Source organism: Astatotilapia calliptera, chromosome 4, assembly GCF_964374335.1.
Source record: "Astatotilapia calliptera chromosome 4, fAstCal68.1, whole genome shotgun sequence".
NCBI classification, from domain to species: domain Eukaryota; kingdom Metazoa; phylum Chordata; class Actinopteri; order Cichliformes; family Cichlidae; genus Astatotilapia; species Astatotilapia calliptera.
In genome coordinates this window covers 3,551,189-3,558,877 of record NC_137425.1, presented here as the reverse complement: position 1 = coordinate 3,558,877, position 7,689 = coordinate 3,551,189, and the positions used below count along the sequence as shown (strand labels likewise).

At 41.9% G+C, this 7,689-nt stretch overlaps 1 long non-coding RNA gene across 1 annotated transcript; it reads left to right on the top strand.

Annotated features, from left to right (window-relative positions):
• Positions 1-5,477: 5,477 nt before the first annotated feature.
• LOC145428505 (uncharacterized) lies at positions 5,478-6,576 on the top strand. Its single transcript, XR_013908791.1, has 2 exons — positions 5,478-5,721; positions 5,886-6,576. It is a non-coding gene; the product is annotated as an uncharacterized LOC145428505 (long non-coding RNA).
• Positions 6,577-7,689: the final 1,113 nt, after the last annotated feature.

Below are 7,689 nucleotides of genomic sequence, written 5' to 3'. Positions count from 1 at the left end.
TTCACATGTTTTAGCATGCAACCTTAACCTTATCAAAAAGTATTTGATAAGGTTAAAGTTATTTAAACCACTCCAACTTGAATTATACAGTGCCCAGTCTGGACAGTGGTATCCTTAAAATGCTTCAATAATTAAAGACCAAGATGGTTCTTTCAGCAAACACATGGCAACAGTGGAGAGGAAGAACGTCCTGAACAGAACTATTCTCAGAGAAAGACTGCCAACTACTGAAGACTGAAGGGATAACTCCAACCAGGATTTAAAATCTGGGACTCTTCACCGTTTGGTCTTAGAACTGAAGAAGCTTCTCAGATGAAACATCTTCAAGAAACTTAAAGATGTCCAGTCGCTTTTCTTTCCAAGCTCCTTAAAATACTGAAAACAGAAGATAAAAGTTACTGGAATACACTCGGGACAAGGAGAATAACTAAAGGATGGTTCAGTGTAACCTGAACTCTAAGCTTTAATCATGAAGGAAAGTTGGAGATGAACCAAAGAAAAGTATTTTTGTTGTAGGATGGTGGATGCTGTAGCCTTTTCCAAGATATAGGAGCCCGGATGGTAAAAAGATAAACAAAAGGGCAGGAGGGGGGGAGATTAAATCATGTTGCACAACCAAACAAAAATTTTGTGACAATATTTTGTCTAAGTTTCTGTTGCCAAGGATAAAATTTTATAACATAATTTAGTGCAGCTGAGTCAACCTTTGGGTTAGTTTGTTTCCAAACGATATTAAAAACTAGGGACTCAGTACACCTGATGTACAATACGTGACGTTTCCAAGAACAAAGACCACATTTGAGCCATCGCACACATACTGTAGGTGTTTTAGGTGAAACCGAATCACCGACCAAGGAATAAAAATTCCTGGTTTATTAGACTAAGAAGCAGCAGAGCTTATAAAACATCTGCTCGCTGATGGTTTGTTTCTGTGTCGATGTTGTTCTGACGCCCAGGCAGCGGTGAAACAATTATCCTGTCTGCGCCCTGCAGAGTTCCCACATTCCTCCTTTGTGATGAGGAGCTAAATTAAGCCGCTTTGTCGAAGGTGTTTCCTCACTTGGGCTGCCTTGTACTGTCTGGTGTAGACAATGCTGTGCAAAAACACTTTGTATCCTCCTCCACGGTGCCCTTAACTAAACTTAACTGTATTAGAGAGAAATTGGGTTTCTAGCAAGACACTGATGCAAATATTTGACCACAGTCACTCTGGGATTACATCAAAATAAAGACGGGTTTCTGAACAGGATATATGCACTTTTAAAGACACAAAAACACTGAACAAAGTTGAACACTTGAGGCTGGTTCCTAAATCAAGTCAATCCCCACAATGTGGTTTTGCTGTCATGTGACTGATAACCATCTAAGATTAAACAAATAATCAATTTTAGAGGTTTGACAATCGAAGTGATGATGTAGGGTCTGGTGAATAAAACCCTACAGACGCAGACGTAGAGACCAGTCGGTGACAGCACTATCAGCCCTACTGGCTGGCATTTGGTTCCTCGAAGTTGCTGCCTGTCATTCTCAAACAGGATCAAACACCAAAAGCATCCATACGACTGTTTTGGTCGTAGCAGATTGCCAGATTCAGATTCAGCAACATAATACAGTTGGTGGTTATATCATGTCAGATATGGCAGACAGCTCTCAAGCAATAGGTGCATAACATCATATGAGACGTTTTGAGCTTATTATCAGCTCATGTTATGATTTTTCAATAGCAGATTTGTTCAGGGGAAGTTATTGGTAGAAAAATCCTATCTGAATGCAAATGCTAGTTGGGTGTTTCATCAGCTAATACAAGCATACTAGCTTATGGGCAGAACTACTCATTTTAGCCAATAAATCAGTCATAGCCAACACATATTCAAATCTGTTGCTCAATCCACAAATGCATTTTCCTCACAGTTACAGCTACAGTTGCCTGGATCGTCACATCTGTCAATCGAAGCAGCCTAACTTTACACCTTACCAGCATTCAAAAGGATACACTCACACACTCTGCAACTCACAGAAGCCAAAACGTTTTTTATACAAGACTGTAAACATGTTTTGGACCCTCAACAATAGTTTAGGTCTCTTTGCGTTAGCTTTGGTTTTAGCTCAGGATATTGCTGTTTGGCATAAGCGCTTCTCTCATAGGATTTGTGACATAGTGTACATGCAACAGTGCAACATGAGAGTGCAGGACAGACTGACTGCAGGTCACTGTGTGTGTCATCAGTTATGTGGAGGTTGTATTTTTTAAATTTTTAATGTCCTTTTTTATGACTTGCTGGCTCTCTTTCATAAGGATGGAAATTTATAAGAATTTAACGATTCAGATTCCAGGAAGCAGTTCTCTATTCCCATTCCTGCTCTTTCACGGTGTCTTTTGTCGTGTCTCCCTCCCCTCAACCCGAACCGGTTGCAGATGGCCGGCCCTCCTTGAGCCTAGCTCCGCAGGAGGTTTCTTTCTGTTAAAGGGGAGTTTTTTGTTCCCACTGTCGACCATGCTTGCTCATAAGTGAGTCATCTGATTGTTGGGGTTTTCTTTACATTATTGAAGGGTCTTTATTTTACATATAAAGCGCCTTGAGGTGACTGTTACTGTGATTTGGCGCTGTATAAATAAAACTGGATTAATAAAAGCATCTCTGTGCAGTTTGACCTGTAAACAAACACATAAAGAAACAAAAACTCTGAACTCCGGAAGTTTTCAACTCCAGAAGACGATACGCATTACTTCTCAGACTTCAGAATAACAGAGTTATGTAACGACTGCAGCAGCTAACGAGTCTGCCGAGCTGATGATGAGGCTCTGACCTGTGGCTTCAGACAGGAAAAACTGTACAGCAGAGTCTCTGCGGAGCCCAAAGAGCCTGCTGGCAGACACCATGTGGAGAGTAAGAAACAGCAGCATTTAATACACTGGAAGGAGATGGCGGGTGGGGGAAGATTGGCATCATGAACACATTTGTGTTGCCTCCACTGCTGGCTGTGTAGGTGGCGTCTCCATAGAAACCAGAGCTTGTTACGGCTGCCTGTATCGAGTGTTGATACTCTGGAAGCTGGAGGAGCTTAGAGAGATGATGAAGAGGGAACCATCTGCCCAAAAACAACCCAAACCACCAACACTCTGGATGGTTTGTCTCAATGAAAGTTGTTTTCCAAAGTATCACATGTAACACATCAGTTTCCTAAAGACATAACTGTTAACAGGCACTCAAACCTAAGGAGGTAAGGAGGACACTTCGTATTCTGAGAGAAAAAAAAACATTTTCCTGGTCTCTAATCCTCTGGTTGTATCTGGTTTCTAGCTTTTTAAAGCTGCTGTTTCCATAAGGACGTCTCCAGACAACAGTGGAGGATGCGAGGGCCAGCAGAAAGTGGATATGGCTCTTTCTAGCATGTCAACATAGGAAAAAGTATACGAAATCAGAAACAGACACGTCAAGAACTGACGCTCAGTCCTGGTTACACAAAAATCCCTTTCCACGTGGATTTCCTCTTGTGATCCTTCTATTTTAAGAAGCCAAATCTAATTATTTGGTAATTATTTCAATCCCTGTTTTGTCATCACAGAGAAAAACAAGCCTCTCAGTCAGCTGAGCAGAATCAGTTTTTATCCACTGGGAGCTGTGGTTACTGAAACCAGAGCTTGCTCTGATTTACTCGTGCTGTTTCAGTTGTTACTTATCTCTGTGGTGTGTTGTTCTAAATTGAAGATAATTAACAACGAGGCACATGTTTTATTACTAATTTTCAGCCTCTTAAAATAAGTTCTTTGTGGACAATGCGTTTATTGTAATATCATTTAAGCTAATGAAGCTAAAACTTCACAGCAGAAATATTCAGCAAGAGTCACTTTTCCTATCATGTCATATTATTGCTGCTTATACAGAATTCTTTTGTTATAAACGTTAATTTAAGAGTTGTTTGATATGCTACCTGTCATATGCAGCAACAACATAAAGACAAAGCAGAAGAAAAATGCAGTGTCTTTTGTAGCCACTTGACCTTCGGCTCCCAACGTGAATTTGGGGAAGACTGATGTTAAACTTACATGGCAGTACCACTGAAATAAACATATTTACAGGCTGGTGCTAAAAATGGTTTAGAGTTGCCCAAATATACATGTATACCTGAGTATAATGATAGAGGTTTGCTGTGGATCTAATAAAACACCTGGCTGACCAGCTCTGCGCTAACCTATCACTGTAGCTAGCAGCACTCATTTTCTTTGTGCTAATAATTGATTAATTATGTAAAATAAATATTGTTTTACACCTTAAATAAGTTAGTTCTTTGATCACACAAGTCTACAAGCATTACCATTTAGAATGATTTTGCTATCAGTAACATTAACAGGGAACAAAGCTACAATTAGCAAGCTAGCTATAGCTTACATAGCGAATGTACCATTGTAGCATTAGCTACATGTTGCTGGTATCCTGAGCAGTTTTTATGGTAAGTTCCTCCCTGATTGATTAAATAAAACGAATTACTGAACAGCCATACATGCATACGTTACGATCATTATAGTAAGATGAGGTCTACTGTTTTGAAAGTGAGCTAACATTTTTGTAAAATGCCACGAAGACTGCATTGGATGAAAACTGTGCTCAGAGCATCAACCATTTAATCATTAGTTACTTTTCCTCCTCACCCCCAAGTGGTCACAGCCCTCCCTGAGCCTGGTTCTGCTAGAGGTGTCTTTCCGTTAAAGGGGAGTTTTTCCTCCCCGCTGTCGCCAACTATTTGCTCATGGGGGTTCTCTGATTGTTGGGGTTTTCTCTGTATTACTGTAGGGTCTTTACCCTACAATGTAAAACACCCTGGAGTGACTTTGTTTGTTTGTTTGTTTGTTTGTTTGTTTTTGTTTTTTAATTGAATTGAGTTGAACGAAACGATTTCCGTGTTCTGTTGAGACCAAATTTTCAGCTGTCACAAAAAAGATGTGGAGAAACTGACTATTAAGGAATAAACACATTTAATTCAATCAAGACAATTTGTCCCTCACATCTTAATCAGAAAAAAATGACACAAACTAACTGCATGTGAACAAACAGCCAAGATTTAAGTGAGAAACTGAGCTCTTATTTATGCTCTTACTGACCACATGATGGCAGTGCAGAGCAAAGCATGCCAACTAGCACTCTTGGTCCACACACACACACACACACACACACACACACACACACACACACACACACACACACACAAAACAAGTGCTGGACCAAACAGCAGTGGTCACAACACCGCACAGCAGAAGTGCCTCCTTTGGTGAATGTAATTTTTTTTTTCACTCTCAGCCTCTCAACTGCCCTGACATCTGATGGCTGATGCTGAGCAGCAGCCATTTCCGTAAGCAGTGAGTGAGGAGAATGGGGATAGAGGGATGAGAGCTTGATGGAGACAGAGTGGGAGAGTTAAAAAAAAACACAGTGAAAGGGAGCGAAAGAGAGAGAGAGAGATGTGGGTGGTTTTGAGCAGAGAGGAAAGATGCTCTGCTCTGGAAGGCTGTGTGGGCGTTCGTTGCCGGCGAGGAGCTCGGGGATGAGCCGAGCCGCCTGTGACCCTCTGTGGAGATTTTAACCCCTGGATAACAGCTGCTCCGCACCTGGCCTGGACCAGATCCCAGAGCCCCAAACATGCAGGACTCCCACAAATCTCAGTGTTTTAAAAACCTCTTTCACAGCAACAGCAGGAGCAAATAGATGCTAAGAGCACTCAGAGGTATTTCACTGAGAAGCCTGACACACACAGTGCTCTGATGATGTTTACATGCAAATGAAATGCTAAATAATATCGCCATAATACATATGAGGTGCTTCGGCTTTGTGTCAGCTTCACGAGGACCATCCTTTTGCTTTTCTTTGACCTCATCTCTCTCTGTGCAGTGTTTTATCTCTCCATCTCTGGTGGATTGTGTACTGGGTGACCGTTCGCTCTGGGTGTCAGAGGCCCCGGATGAAGAGGTGCCTACAGATCATCGAGTGGTCTTGAAAGCATCACATGAGATCCTCTTGGATGCACATCAGAGGCAGCTCTTGTGGTGAATTTTATACCAGAACATTGCTTCGAAAAACAGATTGTTCCAGTTGTAAAGCAAGAACATAGAGACACTGAGCAAACTGTGTTGACTCTTCAGCCTTTTTTTAAATTATCAGTGCGTGTTACAAGGTGCATGTGTGCAAAATGTGTAGATGCACAAGTGTTCATGGCTTGTATCCTGTCATATAAATCATGTTTATATTAAAGAGTTGACAGAAGAAATGTGGTGATTGAAGCAACTCTTAAATCACCCAGTCTGAGAAATCTGAAAATCTTTGTGGAGACTTTTGTTCTATAATTTTAAAGATTGTATGTACATATTTTTAACTCATATTTTTGTCACTGAAATTGTGTTAAGGGAAGAAGCTTAAATAATTTGTTTCATACCTTTTGCGTTACTTTGTAACACAAGTCTGAGGTCATGGTTCTCAGCCCCGAATCGGGGAAGTGATCACTCATTTTTGTATCTCCTGCACAAACTAAAGTCAGCATTAAATAAATAAATGAATCAAATAAAAATCAGAATGTGCAATACCAGAGAGATGCTCCTCTTGTCATGAGGTTCATATGAGAGCTGGACCCAAAAGCAGACGCCATGCACTCACTGAGAACTATATACAAGACTTTATTTACGAGGATAAGAAGAGTGAAGCAGAAGCTGGAGGTAACGGGACAGCTTATGAGGAGGGCTGTCCCGAGATAACCAGGGAGAAACAGTTACTGGCAGGTGAGTAAGGAGAATCTGACAAAGGTGCTGTTGGCTTACATGCAGGGCCAGGCTGAAGAGCTGTGGGGAGGGTTTCCGTGGGACAGGGGCAGTACAGGGGGAGGAATGGTTCCCTGAGTTGCCAAGAGCGTGAGGGCTGGCAGGATGACAGGCAGGTGAAGTGACTGGATGATGATTTCCTTAGTGAGAGCTGACGACGGAGGTGGAACGAGGAAACCAGCGCTGGAGGAAGTGAACAATAGCCGGTGAGTCCAGGGCGAGATGGTACGGAGACCTGTGCACGAGGAAGTGGAGTTAAATACGAAGACAGGACGAGGGAAGAGCGGAGCCTAGACGAGGCCCAGTTACCAAAGTAGGTGACTGAACAAACTGGCAATGAGTAGCTTAAATAGTCTTCCTGTAACTGACCACAGAGCGATCAGCAAAAACTCCTCAGCTGCTCCCACGGACCATGACACCTCTACGAGGAAGCGATTGGCGAAGGAGGGAAAGAAGAAACACTTCCAGGCTCAGTACGGGGGAGTTATCTGCCTCGGCTGATTGGCAGAAGAAGGGAAAGACAAAAGAGAACTGAATGACTTATACAAAGAAAATAATCTAGTGAAACAGTGACGTCACTCATCTGCAAGCATTTTAAACCCTGAGGTTTTTCATCTTGGTCAGGACCTTCTGATTATTTTGGAGCCAGAAGTGACCATATTTGGATAAGCCAATGAATTTTTCTGAAAATAGAATTTTTCTTTCATTCATTCAGTAAATTTGTCTTGTCACGAGCTGAGCAGGTGTACTGTGGGTTGTTGTGTGGATGTGGTCTCAACTCAATAGTCACCACCAGCAGTGCATAACATGAGGAGTGTGCTTTTTCCATGCCGCCATTTGGGCTGCGTGTGCGTGTGGTGTATTTTATCTATATCTTTGACAAG